At 40.3% G+C, this 23,939-nt stretch overlaps 1 long non-coding RNA gene across 1 annotated transcript in view; it reads right to left on the bottom strand.

Moving 5' to 3' along the window:
• The window catches only part of LOC147362942 (uncharacterized), a 147,488-nt gene that overhangs the window by 72,626 nt on the left and 50,923 nt on the right, over positions 1–23,939 (bottom strand). The window lies entirely within an intron of this gene.

The raw sequence follows: 23,939 nt of genomic DNA on the forward strand, positions 1-23,939 counted from the left end.
GAACTTTAATACCTTGCCATTCCACTCTGCACATTTCCTAGGGAACACAGAATGGCTGGAACACCTGACATGAACATGGAACAATCAGGAGCCTCCTTTCCATTTTCAACCTACTATGAAAATTTGAATGGGGAGAGAATGGGGAGTATCTCTTCCTGAGTCTTAAATGGTAAAGAGGACAGAGCTTCCAAACAGGAGGGGAAAAAAAAGATTAAATTCATTTCAAGAGGAAACAGAACTAAAACTTCGTTGGCAGGTTAGTTTTCTGTTGCACCTGTTCTACAGACCTTCTTCCTTTTGCCTCCATGGAATTTTGCATATTTTATAGATAGTGACTTGCAAGAGTTTAGCTTTTAATAGGTTGCTTTTGGGCATTTCTCCCAACCTAATTAGGGAACTGCCTAGAAAGTGACACTTTCTCTGGCTGAAGTTCTTTCCAGGATCATAAGCATGCCCAGCACATCCAAGTTCAACACTTACAGTGGACATTGTTTATGTAGCTTGACTAGGAAGGCCCCTGATCTTTCATCTTCACCTGATATCTATAGTCTATTGGACTTCATTTGAAGAACATTATCCATGGTATTACCTGCCAAATTATTCATCCTTTGGGTTATGGTAGTAAACTTGTAAGCAGAGGAGTTTTAGATTTTCCATCCTGTCTCAAAGAAAAATGGACAAGGAACACAAGACACCTACAATCCCTCATCCATCATTGCCCACTGGCAGGTGATCTGCTTCAGTTATTCATACAGCACACAACTCCTGCATTTCTCTCTTCTATTATGTGAATCAATAACAACTCTGATGTCAGTGATAGCCAGATGTTGGGCCCTCCCTCTTCCTGTGTAGGTCTCATGTTCTGGCCTCTCCTGGTTCCTTACTGACATTTATTCATAAACCCTAGCTCTGGCTTCCATTCACTTTTCGCCTCACGTCCCTAATCCTGGCCTCATCTTCAAAGCTTCTTAGTGCTCCGCTCTAACAGACCAAAATTTCCTTATTTTCATCAGGGTCTATCTATACTGGGTCACTAATTAACTTCTGGCTCTCCAAGTTACAGAGCTCATTTGCTTACTCACAAGAGACTACCAAAGGAAACCCTTCATTAGCATTCCTGAGCTGCTCATTAGCCACTAGGAGAATCACACCATCCAAACTGTCAAATCCACCAGTCTGCAGGAAGGAAAAATGACTGACTCTACTTGGATTAATGGCCCTTTACCTCCACAACAGCTCACTGCACATCCAGCACTATTGGGAGAGGGCTATCAAATCTGTGCAAGGCAAACCCCTGTTCTCAAAGCAATAGGGGCAAGACCCACATTTATGCAACAATTAAAATACAGTATACAAGAAGAATATAAGACATCAAGACAAAGGCAGTTTTATTCCAAAAAGTAACACTGATTTAACATTTTGAGAATGTATCAATGTAATTTTCCAATTTAATAGAAAAATAATTTTTAAAAATCAGTTTAATAAGGAAAAAAATCATCTGATGAAAATCAACACATGATTTAAAAGAAAAAACTAACTTAGCCAACAAGGATTAGAAGGAACTTTCTTCATCCAATAAAGGATGTTGTTCAGTCATGTCCGACTCTTTGCAGCCCCATGGACTATAGCCAGCCAGGCTCCTCTATCCATGGGATTTCCCAGGCAAGAATACTAAAGTGAGTTGCCATTTCCTACTACAAAAGAATGGCTACCAAAAATCCTACAGCAAACACTGTATTTAACTGTGAACCATTGAAAGCTTTTCCTCTGACACTAGGAACAAAACCAAGATGATTACTCTTATCATTTTATAATTACTGGGTAAACTGGATATTCACCTGGGGAAAAAATTGACCCCCTCTCGCATTACACATAAAAATCAATTCCAGGTGGATTACAGGTGGAAATATAAAAAGCAAAACAATTAAGCTTCTAGACAATAACATAAACCTTAGTGGTAGGCAAAGATTTCTTAAACAAGATACAGTAGCACAAAACATAATTTAAAAATTGGTAAGTTGATGTACATTAAAATTAAGAACTGCTGTGCTTCAAATCACAACATTGATAGAGGAAAATACATTACATATAACTGAAAAAACAAGCTTATCCAAACTATATAAATAGCTTCTGCAAATCAATTACACAGACAACTCAGTTAAAACTGAAGCAAAAGACTTGAACAGGCATTTTACAAAGGAAGTATCCAAATGGCCAATAACCATAAAGGTTTCTTAAACTCATTAGGGATCAAAGAAGTGCACATTAAAACCACAATACAATACCACTACACTTCTTTCAGAATGGTTAAAATTTGGACAGTTGACTACATGAAGTGTTGATGAACATGTGGAATACCTGAGCTTCTCAGACATTGCTGGTGGGGGTAAAAATAGGTCTAATCATTTTAAGAAAGTGATAATATCTACTAAAGTTGAATATCTGTAGACTCTATAAGCAATTCCACTTCTCTGTATATGCTTGATAAAAATGCCTACATATGTGCAGCCAAAGAAATGCACAATAACATTCTGAGCAGCAGCATCCAGAATAGTTCAAAAATAGATTCAACCCAAATGCTAATCAACTGAAGAATGGATAAATACAGTACACTTGCACAATGAAATATTAACAACAACAGAAATGAACAAACTACTGCGACACACAATATGGATGAATCTCACAAACATGATACTGGGCAAAAGCAGCCAAACTTGAAAGAGTAGATACTGTATTATTCCATTTATATGAGATTTAAATATAGGCAAAACGAATCTGTAGTATTACAAGCGAGTCTTCCAGGGCGCTGATGGGTGGTGGTTCATGAGTGTGCTCGCTGTGTGATATTTATCAGCCTAAAGAGGTATCCCAAGGAAGGGGAACCGTGAGGGTGGTCTATCACAGCAAAGATGAGTATTTTATCACTGACATTGTTTAGAATGGCCAATGTACAGTGGTAATAAAAAGCAGACTGATTGCTTTTCTCGTTTTCAAATTTTCTGTGGACGCAAACCCCTCTTTATCACCTAAAGCTGCAATGAACTGCTCCCACCACCCCCTCCACACTACTATTGATCAAGCTGTACACTTAGAATTTATACAACTTGGCCCGCGCGCGCCGCCCCGGGCAGGTGAGGGCGCGCGGCCGCCTCCCCGCCGCCCCGCCGGCTCTGCCGAGGCGCCGCGCTCCCCCCAGCGGCCGGGCCGCGGCTGGGTGGGTGGGTGGGGGGCGAGCTCCGGGCAAGATCGGGGGGCTGATGGGGGCCGGGAGCGGAGGGGAAGTGCTCCCCCGGTGGGCGGCAGCCGGGCAGGAAGATTCCACACATTCCTGGACGCGGAGGAGGCTGCCGTCGGCGGGGCGCCCTGAAGCTCCTGCAACGTTACGGGACGCCCCGCGGCCTTATATGGACCCGCCGGGGCCTGGCGGCGCCACTAGGCTAGAAACTACCAGGCCCGGGCCCTCCGCAGCACTCCGGAGTCCTCCCCAGTCCCGTCCAGGGCGCTGCGCCTCCCTCTCTGGTCTGCTTCTGCGACCCTGGGCGAGTCGCCTGTCCTCTGTGACTCAGTGGCCCTAAAGGGTAAAGCGGGATTAGAAAGTGTACTTGCTTCATAACGTTGCAGGGGAGGATGGAGTTAATTCGTACAAAGGGCTTGGTGCACGCCTGAGGAGCGGAAAGTGCTCCATCCATGGTGCCTTTTACTAGCTTTCTGTTCAGAGGGTCCTGCGGCCCACTGTCCGCACCAGGCAGAATTTGGGTAGCGGGGAGTCAAAGGTGGGTTGTCTCTGAGACACTGAGCCCCTGATCTCTGGACCTGACGCTTACCGTGGGACCTTGACTTCTCTGAACCTGCTTTTCTCTCTTATCAGATGGTGAGTGTACCTGCCCCAGAGGCTTGCAGGATGGGCGTGGAGTCATCGTTCAGAGGAGCTGAACACTCTGGGAGTGGCAAGCAGGGCAAACTGTGAGGTGCTGATGGTTGCAGGAGTGAGAGTGAAGGGCCTTTTCCCTCCGCCTTGCAACCCCTCCTCCCACTCTGCTGAGTGTACCGCCCTTGACTTCATGGGGGACACTTCACTCAGCCAGTATATACTCAGGCTGTGGACACCAGCATGTATCCGTGCATCCCCCATTAGGACATGTGGCCCATCTAGGATGACTGGCAGCTAAGGAACAGGAAGTATGCCCCTCTGGGCACTGGGTTTTAGCCCGGGTGTTGGGACTGGTCTTGCAGGGGAGAGGGGAGGGCAGGAAAAAATTAAAAAAAAAAAAAAAAAAGGATTTATACAACTTCTATAATACATTTCAAGAAAAATTTTATTTAAAATTTTAAAGGCAATGATTAAAAGAACATAAACATAATCTATCATTTCTAAATCAGAAAACATTAATATAAAATATAAATCCAAATTCATGACAGCAGTTGGCTTTAAGAAAGGAAGAAAACGGAACTTCAATTTTATCTGTAGGTGTGCGTGTATAACAACAACAAAAAAAAATTCAGATCAAACGGACACCTACACTAAAGTCATTTCTTTGGGATGGATAAGTGTAGGCAGACACCATCAATCATGCAGGACAGGTCCAAAGGAAAGGATTCATCCAAAAACATACAAGAAAATAGCATCAATGAAAAATGCCCATGGTGCCCCATTCTTTCATTCTCCTGAGGACCAGGGCACATGCAGGGGATGAGCTCAGGGAAAGGAATGTGATAAAGAGAAGGGACTGGTGTCTGCTGCCCCTATCTAGCAGGGTCTAAACTCATGCAGGAGGCAAAAATACCTTAGGGCCTGAAACTGTGGAAGGTGCTTCTGGAAATCCCTTAGGACACCCCAAGGGAAAGGGCAACCTGAGGGGAAGGTGGCAGGTACCACAGCAAAAGTGAAACAGAACATCAGGGTCTCTGCCAACCTCTAATACAAGCATACCTCATTTTATTGCACTTTGCTTTTTTGCACTATAAAAATAGTGGGTTTTTTGTTTGTTTGTTTGTTTGTTTTTACAAATTTAAGGTTTATGGCAACTCTGTGTCAAGCAGGTCTATTAATGTTCTATTTTCAACAGCATTTGCTCACTTTGTGTCTCTGTCACATTTTGGTAATTCTCACAATATTTCAAACTTTTTCATTATTACTATATTTGTTATGTTGATCTGTGATCAGGGATCTTTGATGTTACTACTGTAATTGTTTTGGGGTACCATAAACCATGCCTATTTAAGGTGATGAACTTAATGATAAATGTGTGTGTTCTGACTGCTTCATTGACTGGTTGCCCACTTCCCTCTTCAGGTCTCCCTATTTCTTGAGATAAAACAATATGAAAGTAGGTCAGTCAATACCCCTATAATGGCCTCTAATAAGTGTTCAGGTGAAAAGAAGAGTCATATTTTTTTTTTTAATCAAAAGTTTAAAATGGTTAAATTTAGTGAGGAAGGAACACCAAAAGCTGAGACAGATCAAAAGTTAAGCTGAAAGTTAGGCCTCTTACACCAAACAGTTAGCCATATAGCAAATGCAAAGGAAAAGTTCTTCAGTTAAAAAACAATGATAAGAAACAACTTTCTTGATGCTACGGAGAAAAGTTTAGTGGTCTGAGTAGATCAAACCAGCCATAACATTCCCTAATCCAGAGCAAGGCCCTAACTCTCCAATTACATGAAGGCTAAGAGAGGTAAGAAAGCTGCAGAAGAAAAGTTTGAAGCTAGCAGAGGTTGGTTCATGAGGTTTAAGGAAAAAAGCTATTTCCATAACATAAATATACAAGGTAAAGCAGCAAGTGCTGATGTAGAAGCTGCAACAAGTTATCCAGAAGATCTAATTAAGGTCACTAAATGAAGATGGCTACACTAAACAATAGACTTTCAGTGTAGACAAAACAGCCTTATATTGGAGAAGATACCATCTAGGACTTTCACAGCTAGAGAGAAGTCAATGCCAGGCTTCAAAGGAGAGGCAGGGACTTTCCTGTTAGTGACTAAGGCAGCTGGTGACTTTAAGTTGAAGCTAATGATAATTTACCATTCTGAAAATTCTAGGGCCCATAAGAATTATGCTAAATCTGCTTTACCTGTGCTCTATAAGCGGCGCAACAAAGACTGAACGACGGCACATCTGACAACATGGTTTACCAAGTATTTTAAGCCCACTGTTGAGACCTAGTGCTCAGGGAAAAGATTCCTTTCAAAATATTACTGCTCACTGGCAATGCACCTGATGACCCTGATGGAGATGTACAATAAGATTAATGTTGTTTTCATGCCTGCTAACACAAACATCCATTCTGCAGCCCATGGATGAAAGAGTAATTTTGACTTCCAAGTCTTATTTTAAAAATATATTTTATAAAGCTATAGATGCCATACACAGTGATTCCCCTGATGAATATGGTCAAAGTCAACTTTTAAACTTTCTAGAATGTATTTATCATTCTAGATGCCATTAAGAACATCTGTGATTTATGGGAAGAGGTCAAAATACCAACATTAATGAAAGTGTAGAAGTTGATTCCAATCCTCATTGATGACTTTGAGGGGTTCAAGACTTCAGTGGAGGAAGTAACTGCAGATGGGGTAGAAACAGCAAAAGAACTAAAATTAGAAGTGGAGCCTGAAGATAGAGCTGAACTGCTACAATCTCATGACCAAAGTTTCATAGATGAGGAGCTGCTTATTATGGATGAACAAAGAAAGTGGCTTCTTGAGATGAAATCTACTTCTGGTGAGTAAGTTGTGAAGACTGGAAATGTCAATAAGGGATTTAAGAATATTACATAAACTTAGCTGAGAAAGCTGGGCAGGATGTAAGAGGACTGACTCCAATTTTAAAAGAAGTTCTGTGAATAAAATGCTATCAAACGGCATTGCATGCCACAGAAGTCATTTGTGAAAGAGTCAACTGATGTGGCAAACTTTAATGTTGTCTTATTTTGAGCAATAAGCCATCCCAACCTTCAGTAGCCATCACCTGGATCAGTCAATCAGCAGCCATTGACAGCAAGGCAAGACCCTTCACCAGCAAAAATATCACTACCTGCTGAAGTCTCAGATGATGGCGAGCAATTTTTAGCAATAAAGTACTTTTTAATTAAGGTATAGTCTTTTTAGACATAATGCTACTTCACACTTAATAGGCTACAATATAGTATAAACATAGCTTTTATACATGCTGAAAAACCAAAAAATTCATATGACTTGCTTTATGGCAATATTCACTTTATTGTAATATTTGCTTTATTGAAATGATCTGAAACCAAACCCACAATATTGCCAAGATGTGCCTATAACATCTCCTTGAGTTTTGAGGACCCAAGGGTAAAGGGCCTAGCAAAAAGAGCACCCCTTCAACAAGCAAAGGGAGACCCACTGAATCATAGTGCCTCAAACCCACAAGGGTAACCCTCATGACACTTTATGGTTTTCAAAGTGCATCTAAAAACATTTTGTTTCATTTACTGAACAATTCTGTATAGTTGATAGAGACTACGCTTATTCATGAAATTGGGAAAATACAGGAAAGGAAAAAACTACCTATAGATTTCCATGCTTAACATTTTTTAATAGTATACCACATTCTAAGAGTTAATTGTGTTGAGTTTTTCATTAACCTTTAATCATAGTAAATACACAAATATACATATCAGGGATTATTACACCCATTTTAAGGATAAGTAATCTGAGGCTCAAAGCAGTTAAATAATTTGTCCAAAGAGACAGGGCTACTGAGTGAAAAGTCTGGGTCTAGAACTAAAAAATTCAGATACTCTGTTCTAGTTTTTGATGAATTTGAGAAATAGGTAGAATCTCTCACTTGTCAATCTACCACCTCAGGCAAGTCATTTCCTCTTTTATCTGCCTTTTCTGGCAAGAAAAAAAGAGAAAACACAAAGTCTCTATAAAAAAAAAAGTTCTGAAGCTGCCGCAAGAGAGTTGGGATCCCCTGCAGTTATGGATGGGGGATTAGGGAGGCTGCAGTTGGCTCCCACGATGTGTTTCTTCCTTTGGACAGTACATGAGTCGGGGACCTGGCAGAAAACAGGCAGCTCCTTCTAAAGTGGGTAAGAAAAGCAAGTTTAATAAAGGCACAGTTTACACAAAAGTGTGAAAAGAGCTAAGAGAGCACACCAAAGAAAAATGACAATCCTGAGTCAAGAAATAATGGGATTGGAAGCTGCAAAGATTTGGGACTATAGGAAAGGAACTGTTTCTCCAGTCCACTGTAGCAGGGAGGGAGCTGAGAAACAAGCACCCTGAACCCCCCACCCTCTCCCTTCTCATGCTCTGAATACCTGCCAGTGTTTCTAAGATACTGAAATCAACCAGAGGCAAGAGGGCAAAGGGAGTTGATGAAGCTACCTAGGGTTAGCCTACTAGGACAGGGGCAGTAGGGAGAAATGAGGAGAGTGCATCTGGAGGGCAAGCAGAAAATATCCAAGATGGGCTTTCCTACCGCAGGAGGCCAAATGTGGCTGTTCCCAAATTAATGACTTACAGAAAAGATCAGAATTCAGAACCATTCAATGAGTCTATAGCAGGGACAGGCAAACTATAGCCTACAGACTAAATCCAGTCTTGTTTTTTTTTTGCAAATAAAATTTTATAGGAACATAGCCACACTCATTTGTTTATATATTATCTGTGGGGCTGCTTTCAGGCTACACAACCAAGTTAAGTCTCTAGGACAGAGACTATACTGCCTGCAGAGTTTAAAATATTTACTATCTGGTCCTTTGCAGAAAAAGTCTGATTTTCTTTTTCTTTTCAAGAATCACATTCATTTAACAAGAATCACATTCATTTAACATTCATTCTACAAGTATTTATGGAATGCTTATTGTTTTGGTTCGGGGGATATAGCAGTAAACAAAACAAACAAAAAACTCTATCCTTATGGAGCTAGAGGGAGGAGATATATACTAAACAAACAAAGTAAATGATGTAGAATCTAAAAATTGATGAGTGCTATGCAAAAAATAAAGGTGAACAAAGGGCAGGATGTACTGGGGAGCTGGGGAGAGGTCACAGGATAATTCATATCATGCTTTATCTAAATCAATCCACTGAATCACAACATTTATGCAATGAGGTAATCTTCTCCCTACTTCCTAATTCAATGAAGCTATGAGCCACGCTACACAAGGCTACCCAAGATAGTGAACAGTTCTGACAAAACGTGGTCCACTAGAGGAGGGAATGGCAAACCACTCCAATATTCTTGCTGCAAGAACCATGAATAGTGCAAAAAGGAAAAAAGTTATGACACCGGAAGATGACACCGTCCCCCCAAGTCAGAAGGTGTCCGATATGATACTGTGGAAGAGCAGAGGGCAGTTACTAATAGCTTCAGAAATAATGAAGTAGCTGGGCCAAAGCGGAAATAACGCTCAGTTGTGGGTGTGTCTGGTGATGAAAGTCAGGTCCGATGTGTAAAGAACAATATTGCATAGGAACCTGGAATGCTAGGTCCATCAATCAAATGGAAGGTAGTCAAGCAGGAAACAGCAAGAGTGAACATTGGTATCTTAGGAATCAGTGAATTAAAATGGACAGGAATGGGCGAATTTAATTCAGATGACCATTATATCAACTACTATGGACAGGAATCCCTTAGAAGAAATGGAGTACCCCCATAGCCAACAAGAGAGCCCAAAATGCAGTACTTAAGTACAATCTCAAAAACAATGGAATGATTTTGGTTCATTACCAAGGCAAACCATGTAACATCACAGTAATCCAAGTCTATGCCCCAACCACTAATGCCAAAGAAGCTGAAGTTCACCAGTTCTATGAAGACCTACAAAATCTTCTAGAACTAACACCACAAAAAGATGTCCTTTTCATCACAGGATATTGGAATGCAAAGTAGAAAGTCAAGAGATACCTGGAGTAACAGGCAAGTTTGGCCTTGGAGTACAAAATGAAGTAGGGCAAAGGCTAACAGAGTCTTGCTAAGAGAATGCACTGGTCATAGCAAACACCCTCTTCCAAAAACACAAGAGACGACTCTACACATCAGTTCAGTTCAGTCACTCAGTCATGTCCGACTCTTTGCAACCCCATAAACTACAGCACACCAGGCCTCCCTGTCCATCACCAACTCCTGGAGTCCATCCAAGCCCATGTCCACTGAGTCAGTGATGCCATCCAGCCATCTCATCCTCTGTCATCCCCTTCTCCTCTTGCCCTCAATCTTTTCCAGCATCAGGGTCTTTTCAAATGAGTCAGCTCTTTGCATTAGGTAGCCAAAGTATTGGAGTTTCAGCTTCAACATCAGTCCTTCCAATGAATACCCAGGACTGATCTCCTTTAGGATGGACTGGTTGGATCTCCTCACAGTCCAAGGGACTCTCAAGAGTCTTCTCCAACACCACAGTTCAAAAGCATCAATTCTTCGGTGCTCAGCTTTCTTTATAGTCCAACTCTCACATCCATACATGACCACTGGAGAAACCATAGCCTTGACTAGATGGACCTCTGTTGGCAAAGTAATGTCTCTGCTTTTGAATATGCTGTCTAGGTTGGTCATAACTTTCCTTCCAAGGAGTAAGTGTCTTTTAATTTCATGGCTGCAATCACCATCTGCAGTGATTTTGGAGCCCAGAAAAATAAAGTCAGCCACTGTTTCCCCATCTATTTCCCATGAAGTGATGGGACCAGATGCCATGATCTTCGTTTTCTGAATGTTGAGCTTTAAGCCAACTTTTTCCTCTTTCACTTTCATCAAGAGGCTCTTTAGTTCTTCACTTTCTGCCATAAGGGCAGATGGTCAATACTGAAATCAGATTGATTATATTCTTTGCAGCAGATGATGAAGAAGCTCTATGCAGTCAGCAAAAACAAGACTAGAACTGACAGTGGCTCAGATCATGAGCATCTTAATTCAAAATTCAGGCTTAAAATGAAGAAAGTAAGGAAAACCACAAGGTCATTCAGGTGTGACGTAAATCAAATTTCTTATGATTATAAAGTAGAGGTGATGAACAGACTCAAGGGATTAGACCTGGTAGACAGAGTGCCTGAAGAACTATGGACAGAGGTTTGTAACACTGTACAGGAGTCAGTGACCAAAATTATCCCCAAGAAAAATGCAAGAAGGTAAAGTGGTGGTCTGAGGAGTCTTTACAAATAGCTGAGCAAAGAAGAGAAGCAAAAGGCAAGGGATAAAAGGAAAGATATACTGAAGTGAATGCAGAGTTTCAGAGAACACAATGGACTGAACTGAACACATTTAAGAAGGCCTTCTTAAATGAACAGTGAAGGATGAGATGGGGAGGGAGGAGGGAAGGGGGTTCAGGATGGGGAACACATGTACACCCATGGCTGATTCATGTCAATGTATGGCAAAAACCACTACAATAGTGTAAAGTAATTAGCCTCCATTAAATAAATAAATTTTTAAAAAAAGAAATAGAGGAAAACAATAAAATGGAAAAAACTAGAGATCTCTTCAAGAAAATTTGAGATATCAAAGGTACATATCACCCAAGGATGGACACAATAAAGGACAGAAACAGTAAAGATCTAAAAGAAGCAGAAAAGATTAGGAAGAGATAGCAAGACTACACAGAAGAGCTATACAAGAAAGGTCTTAACAACCCGAATAACCACGATGGTGTTGTCACACACCTAGAGCCAGGTATCCCAGAGTGCAAAGTCAAGGGGGCCTTAGGAAGCATAACTATGAACAAAGCTAGAGGAAGTGATGGAATTCCAGCTGAGCTACTTCAAATCCTAAAAGATGATGCTGAGAAAGTGCTGCACTCAATATGCCAGCAAATTTGGAAAACTCAGCAGTGGCCACAGGACTGGAAAAAATCAGTTTTCATTCCAATCTTGAAGAAGAGCAATGCCAAAGAATGTCCAAACTGCCATACAATTGTGCTCATTTCATATGTTAGTAAGGTAATGCTCAATATCCTTCAAGCTAGGCCTCCGAAGTATGTGAACTGAGAATTTCCAGATGTATAAGCTGGATTTAGAAAAGACAGCAGAATCAGAGATCAAATTGCCAACATTCACTGAATAATAGAGAAAGCAAGGGAACTCCAGAAAAACACCTACTTCTGCTTCATTGACTATGCTAAAGCCTTTGATTGTGTGGATCACAACAAACTGGAAAATTCTTAAAGAAATGGAATACCAGACCACCTTACTTGTGTCCTGAGAAACCAGTATGTGGGTCAAGAAGCAACAGTTAGAACTGTACATGGAACAACTGATAGTTCAAATTGGGAAAGGAGTATGACAAGACTATATATTGTCACCCTGCTTGTTTAACTTTTATGAAGAGTACATCATGCAAAATGCCAGGCAAGATGAATCACAACCTGAAATCAAGATTGTCAGGAAAAATATCAACAACCTCAGATATGCAGATGATACCACTCTAATGGCAGAAAGTAAAGAGAAGCTACAGAGCCCCTTGATGAGGGTGAAAGAAGAGAGTGAAAAAATCTGGCTTAAAACTTCAAAAAGCTAAAATCTAAAATCATGGCATCTGGTCCCATCACTTTGTAGCAATAGAAGGGGGAAAGTGGAAGCAGTGACAGATTTTATTTTCTTAGACTTCAAAATCACTGTGGACAGTGACTGTAGCCATGAAATTAAAAGACACTTGCTCCTTGGAAGGAAAGCTGTGACAAACCTAGACAGCATATTAAACAGAGACATCACTTTGCCAACAAAGATCCATATAGTCAAAGCCATGATTTTTCCAATAGTTATGTATGGATGTGAGAATTGGACCATAAAAAAAGGCTGAGCGCCAAAGAATTGATGCTTTCGAATTGTGGTGCTCAAGAAGACTTGTGAGAGTCCCTTGGACTGTAAGGAGATCAAACCAGTCAATCCTAAAGGAAATCAACCTTGAATATTCATTGCAAGGACTGATGTTGAAACTGAAGTTCCAGTACATTGGCCACCTTATGCAAAGAGATCCCTCACTAGAAAAGACCCTGATTCTGGGAAAGACTAAAGGTAAAAGGAGTAGGGGGAAGCAAAGGATGAGATGGCTAGAGAGCATCACCGACTCTGTGGACATGAATTTGAGCAAACTCCAGGATATAGTGAAGGACAGAGGCCTGGTCTGCTATAGTCCATGGAGTCACAAAGAGTCAGACAGGACTTAGTGACTAAACAACAACAACACTTCCAAGATGAAAAGAAAAATGAAACTCACAAGCTGACCCAAGAGGACATGGCTAATCAATGCTTTTGTTGGGATTTGAACCCACATCTGGCTGCTCCAAAGCTCTTGTTTGTATAACAACTCCTGAAAATGAGCACACCGGCTCAGAAAAATAAAAAATAAAGTAACTTCCAATAAGTTTTCTCTTTTAATGCCAAGAGAGCCAAAGCTATTTATCTTTAACCTCCTCAGGGGAACTAGCCCAAGCTCACTCTGAGTTACCAGACAAGCAAGACTTAGAATCCATATCTTCTGAAGCCAAACACAGATATTTAATCTACAGCAATCCAACAGAATTCTTAGCAAAAAATGTTTCGAGGAGTTGATGGGAATTGAGAAAAGTTAAAAATGAGTGTGGAACAAACTCAAAGAAAGCAAAAGAGCAGTTTTAACACCATAAACTGGGTTGCATGTGTGCTAAGTCACTTCAGTTGTGTCACATTCTAGGCAAGAATACTGAAGTGGGTTGCCATGTTCTCCTCCAGGGGATCATCCAGACTTGGGACTGAACTGGTGTCTCTTATGTCTCCTGCATTGGCAGGCAGGTTCTTTACCACTAGCACCACCTGGGAAGCCCCAAACTGGGTTGCACAGAGATGCAATTAAGCAAGCAAACATAGAATGACAATGCTACTAAACACATACTTACCCAAAGACAGAATGAGGAGTCAAACAACATCATAGCTACTAGCTTGCCAAGGTTAGACATTCCCAAACATCTATCATCAATTGCTTTCCCATTTTCCAAAGGCCAGATGATAATCAGTTTGATATATAGGATGTATGTCTGGGTTGTAGAGAAGAGGAATAAATATTTTGGATATCGTTGTTGTTCAGTCGCCAAGTCATGTCTGACTCTTCTCTAACCCATGAACTGCAACATGTCAGGCTTCTCTGTCCCTCACCATCTCTTGAGTTTGCCCAAGCTTATGTCCATTGAGTCGGTGATGCCATCCAACCACCTCATCCCCTGCTGCCCTCTTCTCTTTCTGCCTTCAATCTTTCCCAGCATCAGGGTCTTTTCCAGTGAGTCCGGTGTTTGAATTAAGTAGCCAAAGGACTGGAGCTTAAGCTTTAGCATCTGTCCACCCAATGAGTATTCAGGGTTGATTTCCTTTAGGATTGACTGGTTTGATCTCCTTGCTGTTCAAGGGATTCTCAAGAGACTTCGCCAGCACCACAGTTTGAAAGCATTAATTCTTCGGCACTCTACCTTCTTTATGGTCCAGCTCTCACATCTGTACATGACTACTGGAAAGACCATAACCTTGACTACATGGACTTTTGTCAGCAAAATTATGTCTTTGTTTTTTAACACGTTGTCTAGGTTTGTCATAGCTTTTCTGCAAGAAGCAATTGTCTTCTAATCTCATGGCTGTAGTCACCATGTGCAGTGATTTTAGAGTTCAAGAGGAAATCCTGTCACTGCTTCCACCTTTTCCCCTTCTATTTGCCATGAAGAAATGGGATCGGATGACATGATCTTAGTTTTCTTATTGAGTTTTAAGCCAGCTTTTTTCACTCTCCTCCTTCACCCACATTGAGAGGTTCTTTAGTTACTCTTCAATATAAAACCACAAAAAGAAATTTTTATCTCTCAAACATCCATTCTAAGACGACACAGTTCCTATTCTTAGATGGAATGACCTAGGGAGCACTAAGTAGGAAGCCCTGGGTTTTAAAGAGCCTGTCATTGATTTTCCCTCCAGTTAATGAAGTCCCTAGGCTGGTAGAGCTACTAAATTTCAGTGCCAAGTATTAGTACCTTTTCCTGATAGTGGTGATTCAACAGCCCCCAGTGAGGGTGAATCACAGGAAGATCTAGAGGGCTGAATGTGACCCTGGAGTCCACACAGTCGTCATGTTCATGGACATCACCTGGCATTAACACCAGCCAAGCAGCTGGGCCTATGGAACATATATCACCAGAGTTAATCCACCTGGTCACCATCATTCCAGCCATGGATGTTTGGTCCTTGCCCTCAAACCCAGGGCACACTGAGGCTGGGGCTGCTCTTACAACAGATAAAGAAAGGGAAGTTTCCAAGAACCATGTGGGATCATAAAATGTATGCCCCTAAAGGCCCTCCAGATAGTCTAATCAAAGGAGAGACAAAAGCATCATTAAAAAAAAAAACTGAATTAAAGATTTAAGTGATAAAGGAAATAACATAAATGATCTCTGAATAACAGAGTTCATAGAGAATAGAAGGGAAGAAAATGGAATCTTTATAATATGCTGTGTCTTGCCAGGACAGAGGCAGTTTCTTAAAAGAGCTGCACAAAACCAGGCAACAGACACCCTCATTTGGCACTTACACTAGCAATCTCCATAATGGACTTCTTCAAGATTGCCCCATCCACAGGACGAAAATGGATACCTGATCCCAGATGCCTCAATTTCTGCTCCCAAATGACCAGCAATACCAAATAAGGACAATCAGAAACTGAGCCAGTCAACCATGAGGAGTCAAGCTGGGCAGTGTTTAGGTTCAGAGGCTCCACTCTGTAGAAGCCAGGATGGACTCTGAGCAAACAGATGTAGAAACAGATGCTCAGAAGGGCAGAGAAAGAATAGGCTGACAACATTAGGTTCCTCTGACTCCACTGAGATGCCAAGTTCTATTATTAGGAGCGCCCCCTACAATTTTAGTTTGTTTGAATGAGTGTCTCTTCTTTGAAATGGACCAATTCTGGACTAAAGGGTTTTGTCCAGTTAAACTAGCCAGATTAGGCCCAAGATGGAGTCCCTCATGCTAAGCCCCAAGTCAGCAGCACATCAAAACTTAACCAAGTTTCTACCCTTGGCTCTCTCAGAAAAGGCAGGCCTAGTCAACCAATCAGTGCTTGTCTGATCAGCACAAGTTACTTGACCAGGCTCCAAGACTCCCTTTGCTCCATAAAAGGAAAGTGACCCAGCTTTAACCACTCAGCGAATGCCCAATGTAACTTCATTGTTCCCGCTCACTTTGGTGAGAATCTCTCACCTTGTATAGCTTTTCAGAGTTCCTTTCTATCTGCTAGATTGGATGCTACCCAATTCATGAATTGCTGAAGAAAAGCCTACTAAATCAGTACACTGCTGTGGAAATCTTTAACAGTCCTCTGCTGTCCTTTGCAGAGCTTTGAAGATAAAGGGGAAGAAAAATGGCTTCCTTTTAGGGAAAAAGAAGGGAAGTACAGCAGAAGAAATGCTATCCTAGAGTCAGGGGGTCAGAGTTCATAAACAGGTTCTGAACTATTCCACAGTGTGATGTTGGGCAAGTCACAACCCTTCTCATGGTATCAGTTTCTTCATCAATAAAAGGAACAATGGTTCCCAGACTGATATCCATGAACTCATCCTAGAGGTCCTTGCAGGTAATAATAGGGTTTCATTATAAATCACCAAAATCCTAGTAAAAAGCAAACATTTTTCCACCAAAGGACTGCAGAGGCCACCCTCTCCTTCCTATGCATAGCTCTGTGTGGCTTTCTATATATACCAGCTCTGTGCACTCGACTATCCCCCTCATCAGATTTGTGAGCTCTTTGAAGGGAGGGGCTGTGTCTAATGCATACCATATGAGGATGGAAAACACTCTGCTAGGTAAGTTCCCAGGAGAGAGAGAGGTGAACGTTAAAAAGGTATCACACACATGAAAAGATGTGCAAATCAGAAGTATAATGAGGTACCACCTCACACAGGTCAGAACAGCCATCATTAAAAACTCTACAAATAACAGATGCTGGAGAGGATGTGGAATAAACATCCTGTTGGTGGGACGGTAAATTGGTGCAGCCACTATGAAAAACAGCATGGAGGTTCCTCAGAAAACTCAGAGTTGCTACAGAATCCAGCAATCCTATTCCTGGGCATATATCAGACGAAACTATCATTCAAAAAGATCCATGCACCCCTATGTTCACAGAAGCACTATTCACAACAGTCAAGACACGAAACTACCTCAATGTCCACCAACAGATGAATGGATAAAGAAGATGTGGTGCATACACACATGTAATATTATTCAGCTATTAAAACAAAGCAACGCCATTTGCAGCAATGTGGATGGAACTAGAGATTACCACACAAAGTGACGTAAGTCGAGGAATTTCCTGGCAATCTAGTGGTTAAGACTCCTACTGTTAGGGCCCAGTTTCAACCCCTGGTTGGAGAAGTAAGATCTGACATGCTGCATGGTACAGCCAATTTTTTTTTTAGTTTTTTAAAAAATAAGTGAACCAAGTCAGAAAGAGAATGATAAACATCACATATCACTTATATGTGCAAGCTAAAATATGACATAAATGAACTTGCCTACTACGAAACAGAAACAGACTCACAGACACAGAGAACAGACTTGTGGCTGCCGAGGGGGAGGGATGGGGAGGAGTGGATGGAGAATACGGGATTAGCAGATGCAAACTATTATACACAGAATGGATAAACAACAAGGTCCTACTGTATAGCACAGGGAACTATATTCAATATCCTGAATATCAATATATTCAACCATAATGGAAAAGAGTATGAAAAAGAATGTGTATATATATATGCGTGTGTGTGTATATACACACACACACATAGGTATAACTGAATCATTTGCTGTATAGCAACACAACACTATAGTTAACTATTCTTCAGTAAAATAAATTGAAACCAAAACTACTGCATCTTAAGTTTGAAGTGACTGCCAGAGGTAACCACAAAGGCCCTCTAAGACAACACATCAGGTAAACCACTTCAATTCCACAGGTTTCATTCAGTTCATTTATTGTTCATGGTCACTTTCTAGCTCTGTGCTTTGCTTTTCTACTGCCATGGAACAAATTTCCACAAACTTAGCAGTTTAAAACAAGACCCACAGTTCTGAAGGTCAGAAGTCCAGGCCAGTATGACTGGATTCTCTGCTCAGGATATCACAGGCTGAAATCAATGTATCAGCCTGAGAAAGCTCTTGCTTTTAAAATCAGGGCTCATGCGATTAGGTGAGACCCACCAGATAATCTTTCATCTTAAGGTAAACTGACTGCTGCTGCTGCTGCTAAGTCGCTTCAGTCGTGTCCGACTCTGTGCGATCCCGTAGACGCCAGCCCACGAGGCTCCCCTGACCCTGGGATTCTCCAGGCAAGAACACTGGAGTGGGTTGCCATTTCCTTCTTCAATGCATGAAAGTGAAAAGTGAAAGTGAAGTCGCTCAGTCGTGCCCGACTCTTAGTGACCCCATGGACTGCAGCCTACCAGGCTCCTCCATCCATGGGATTTTCCAGGCAAGAGTACTGGAATGGGGTGCCATTGCCTTCTCCGAAGGTAAACTGACTAGTTTTGTTAATTACACACGCAAAATCCCTTCTGCCATGTAAGATATGTCATCACAGGAGTAGCATGAGGAGTGAAGGTTATGAGAACCATCTTAGAATTCTGGCTGTCACACTCTACTACACTTGTTATTATTCCAATACTTTTTTCTCCTTTCACCATTTCTCATCTATTACATGTGAGTAAGGATACCAGTCTCTGTCACTTCATTTGCCCTTAACATCATTATGGAATAATGTCAGCAGGTTTTAAACATCAGTGGAGTTAGTTGTTAAATAAGTGTAAAGTATCATTACTTGAAGGTGAAGGAGAGAAGAAATAAGTGTCTGCAAATTTTATGAAAAAATAGATTTCTACCCTACTGAGCTCCTGAATAACAATAACAAGTATGAAAAATACTTTCACTCTTAAGATTTGGGAATTACATCTGTCAAAGTGCTTTCTGCAAAACATGAATCCTGCCAGGATCCCCTTAATAAAGAAGCTCCAGTCAAATCAGTTTTTAAAATGCTACATAGAATATTTTCAACCTCTGCCAATCCTACTGCCTCCACCCCCTAGTAACTTAGAAATATACAATAGTATATTAATGCAGGGCTTCCCTGGTGGCTCAGAGGTTAAAGCGTCTCCTTGGAATGAGGTAGACCTGGGCTTGATCCCTAGGTAAGCATGTGAGAAACTTCAGTTAATGTATATGGCCATAAATCCCTCTTATCTCTTATTTTTTAACCTGTTCATACTAAATCAACTATAACATAAACCCTGTGAGAGTACAGATTTTGTTTGGTTCCCCAGTGCCTATAATAAGCTGGATTTAATTATTTAATAAATTAAATAATAATTTAATATATAATAATTATAATAGAGCTGGTTATGAGAAAATGAATGAACCAGTGTCTCAGTGAACACAGTTTAGGAACCAGAATCATTTTAGGATCTAGAATCATATATATGAGCCAGTAAGTCCAGATGACAAAGGCTAATCTGGTTCAAAGATAGGAGAGAACAGGGTCTTGAACTCCACTGATTTTGTTTCCACTGAGACTGACTTCCAAACTAGCAAATCATGCAGTGCAGTTATTCACAAGACTAAGGGCACAAATAAGTTAGTGCAGCTCTCCAGGGACACCCAAAGTCTGATGACCTGTGCAGCCCTTACAGAATCAGGCTAGTGCAAGGCTTCTCAAACTTTAATGTGCATGGGAATTACCTAGGACTTTTTTAAAATGCAGATTCTGACTCATTAGGTCTGGCGTCAGGGGGAGGGGAGGGCTGAGATTTTTGCATGCCTAACAAAACTCAGGTGTAAGGATGCCCTTAGTCCACAGATATTACTTTAAGAAGCAAGTGTTAGAGGATCTCTGACATCGGGGGCTGCCAGCACTCACAGGTTCATTCTAAAACTATAGAAGGAAATTACTGCTGCACCACAGTGGTATGTTTTCTCTTCTGTTTCTTACAGAGTCACTGGTCCCACAACAGTCACTGACCATGACCCACGAGTCATTGACCTTATGCTTATTAGCAAAATAACATTTACCCATGTAGTAGAATAAATATTCTTCTATAACATGGTTTTTAATGGCTGCATGCTATTCCATTATATAAAATTACATTCACTTCAGTTCAGTTCAGTCGCTCAGTTGTGTCTGACTCCTTGCAACTCCATGAATCACAGCACGCCAGGCCTCCCTGTCCATCATCAACTCCCGGAGTTCACTCAGACTCATGTCCATCGAGTTGGTGATGCCATCCAGCCATCTCATCCTCTGCTGTCCCCTTCTCCTCCTGCCCCCAATCCCTCCCAGCATCAGGGTCTTTTCTAATGAGTCAACTCTTTGCATGAGGTGGCCAAAGTATTGGAGTTTCAGCTTCAGCATCAGTCCTTCCAATGAACACCCAGAACTGTTCTCCTTTACAATGGACTGGTTGGATCTCCTTGCAGTCCAAGGGACTCTCAAGAGTCTTCTCCAACACCACAGTTCAAAAGCATCAATTCTTCAGCACTTAGCTTTCTTTATAGTCCAACTCTCACATCCATACATGACTACTGGAAAAACAGTAGCCTTAACTAGACAGACCTTTGTTGGCAAAGTAATGTCTCTGCTTTTGAATATGCTATCTAGGTTGGTCATAACTTTCCTTCCAAGGAGTAAGCGTCTTTTAATTTCATGGCTGAAATCACCATCTGCAGTGATTTTGGAGCCCCAAAAAATAAAGTCTGACACTGTTTCCACTGTTTCCCCATTTGCCATGAAGTGATGGGACCAGATGCCATGCTCTTCGTTTTCTGAATGTTGAGCTTTAAGCCAACTTTTTCACTCTCCTCTTTCACTTTCATCAAGAGGCTTTTGAGTTCCTCTTCGCTTTCTGCCATAAGGGTGGTGTCATCTGCACATCTGAGGTTACTGATATTTCTCCCGGCAATCTTGATTCCAGCTGGTGCTTCTTCCATTAGTTTATTTAATAAAATCCCTATATGACATTTAGAGTGGTTAACACTAGAAAATATTAATTTGTTTTTCACTATTACATACAAAATGAAATGAAAAACATAACTTAAACTTTGTTCATGTACTTAATTTTTCCTTAGGATAAAATCATGGAAGTAGAAATATTTCATTTAATGTTATGCTTTTGACTTCTATATTGTCCTCTTCATTTCTAGCTCCAAATGTCACAGCTGTTATAAAGGGATGTGTCTGTGTGTAAAAAGATAGAAAGTAAGATAGTGAGAGAAAGAAAAGAAGAAAGACACAGAAATTAAGAAATATATTATTTCTCATAATCATTAATCCAACTCCTATTCTGTTCCAACTTTTATTTGCCCAGCATAGGAAAAGTTTGCTATTTCTTCTCAATGTGGAGCCCTAGACCTCTAGGAGATTCCCTAAAAATAATCACCAACCACAGAGTAAGCAAAATATTGTCATTCAATAAGGAACATTTACATTCTCCAGAAGCATAAAATGTTGCCATTTGTGGAAACAGATGGAAAAATCATTTTCTTCACCAACACATTAAACAAAGGCAAAGTGGGGAGTGGCAGGGGGCGTGGAGAATGGGGTACTATAGCATCTTCAAAAATGCAAATAAACAAGCTCAGATAAAAATTTTTGTGACCTAAACTAGGGTTTTTTTTAATGTTTTTCAAAATAATCAAATCTGATCTGGATTTAGGTTTTTATCCCATTTTACCTCCAACACTTCCAGGAAAGGTGTGCTCAACTACATCTAAGAGTTCACATGCAGAACTACTGAAAGTCCTCTAAACTAGCCACAAAAATTCATGCCACCACATACTGCCACCATGAAGGAAGAAAAACAATCACAGCTAAAACAAAACACTTTTTAAGAGTCCTAGAATAAAAGCCAACTACTTGTGTAAGTGTTTTCTTCAGAAAACCAGTATTTTTCTATATTTTATTGAAGTATAAATTACTTATAATTCATTTATTTCTTTCTTTTCACTTGTTTTCTTAATTTTATTTTTTGGCTGTGAATTAATGTAAGGCATACAGAATCTTAGTTCCCTGACCAGGCTTGGCCTCCGAAGTGGGAGTGCAGGGTCTTAACCACTGCACAGCCAGAGAAGTCCTGTAATTCATCCATTTAGAGGGTGTAGTTTAAAATGTTCCCTTATACCTATCTGCAGCCAATGCCTGGCACTGGGGCACAAGGCAGTCACTTATCTACTTTCTCCAATGATCGTTTTGCCTTTGCCAGAGTGGAATTACTTGATACAGACTCTTCTGTGTCTGACATCTTCAATTTAGCATGATGGCTTTAAGATTCATCCATGTTGTGTGTATCAGTAGTTCTTTCCTTTTTATTGCTGAGTTGTACGCTATTGTATGGATATTCCATATTTTGGATATTCCATATTTTGTTTTCCCACTCACCAGTTGGTTGACATCGGGTTGTTTCTAATTTTAGACTATTATGAATAATGCCTCCATATATGATCGTGTGTTTTGTTTTTTTTCTTGGATAGACAGCAAGCAGAATTTCTGGGTCATATGGAAAGTGTATATTTAGCTTGAGTTAAAAAAAAAAAAAAACTGCCTAACTTGTTTTGAAGAAGGCTGTATCATTTTTCATTTCCACTAGCAATATGAGAATTCCAGTTGTTCCATGTTATTTTCAATACCTCACTATTGTCGATCTTTTCAGCCACTCTTGGGAATATGAAAAATATCGCATGGAGGTTTTATTTGCAGTTCCCAAAGAATTAATGATGTCGAGCATCTTTTCGTGTGCTTGCTAACCATTTCTGTACTTTCTTTTGTAAAATATGTTTTAATCTTTTATTTAAATTGTCTTCTATTATTGAGTTATATAAAAGTTCCTTGCACTTTTGCACATGCCTTATCAAATACATATTTTGCAAATATTTTCCCCCATGCATGGCTTTTCATTCCCTTTTGTATTAGTTTCTATAAGGACAAAAGTTCTACATTTTGATGAAATCTAATTTATAATTTCTTTCTTTTATAATTTAAGCTTTTTTGTCCTTATATTAAAGAAATCTTTGCCTAACCCAAGTTTTAAAAATTTTTCCTTTTTTGTTGTTTTGCTTTTTATTTTTATTGAAGTATGGTTGAGGTACAATTCTGTGTTAATTACTGCTGTACAGCAAAGTGATTCAGTTATACATACATACATTCATTTTCAGACTCTTTTCCATTATGGTTTATCACAGGATATTGAATATACTTCCTGTGCTACACAGTGGTATTCTGTTGTTTATCCATCCTGTATATAAGATTGCATCTGCTAATCCCAAGCTCCCCCTCCTACGTTCCCATCCGCCTCCCCCTTGGCAGCCACCAGTCTGTTCTTCATGTCTCTGATTTTGTTTCTGTTTCACAGATAGTTTCATTTGTGTCATATGTTGTATTACACATAACAATGATATCACATGGTATTTTGTCTTTATCTTTCTGACTCAACTAACTTAGTATGATAATCTCTAGCTGCATCCATGTCACTTAAAAGATTTTATGTTTGCTTATAAATTTGTTATGATTTTTACACTTCTTAATTCATTTTTAATTAATATGTGTATGGCATGAAGGGTCAAAGTTCATTTTTCCATATAAACAACCATTTGTTCCAGCACCACCCACTGATAAAATTATTCTTTCACCACTGAATTATCTTGACACCTTTACTGAAAATCAACTGATCACATAAGAGTGGTATGTCCCAGGACTCTTATTTCTGTGCCAATGATATGCAAGTCTATCTTTATGCCAGTACCATACTGGCTTGATCACTGTAACTTGAGAGTAACTTCTGAAGTCAGAAATGTAAGTCCTTCAACTTATTTTTAACTATTTTGATTGTTCTGGGTCCTCTGTATTTCCACATAAATTTTAGAATCAGCTTGTCAACTTCATTAAAAAAAAAAAAAAAGCTTACAGGAATACTGAATTAGAATACATCGAA

The sequence above is a fragment of the Bos grunniens genome, chromosome 11, assembly GCF_055505025.1.
Source record: "Bos grunniens cultivar Pamir isolate PY7600 chromosome 11, Bosgru_T2T1.0, whole genome shotgun sequence".
Taxonomy (NCBI): Eukaryota; Metazoa; Chordata; class Mammalia; order Artiodactyla; family Bovidae; genus Bos; species Bos grunniens.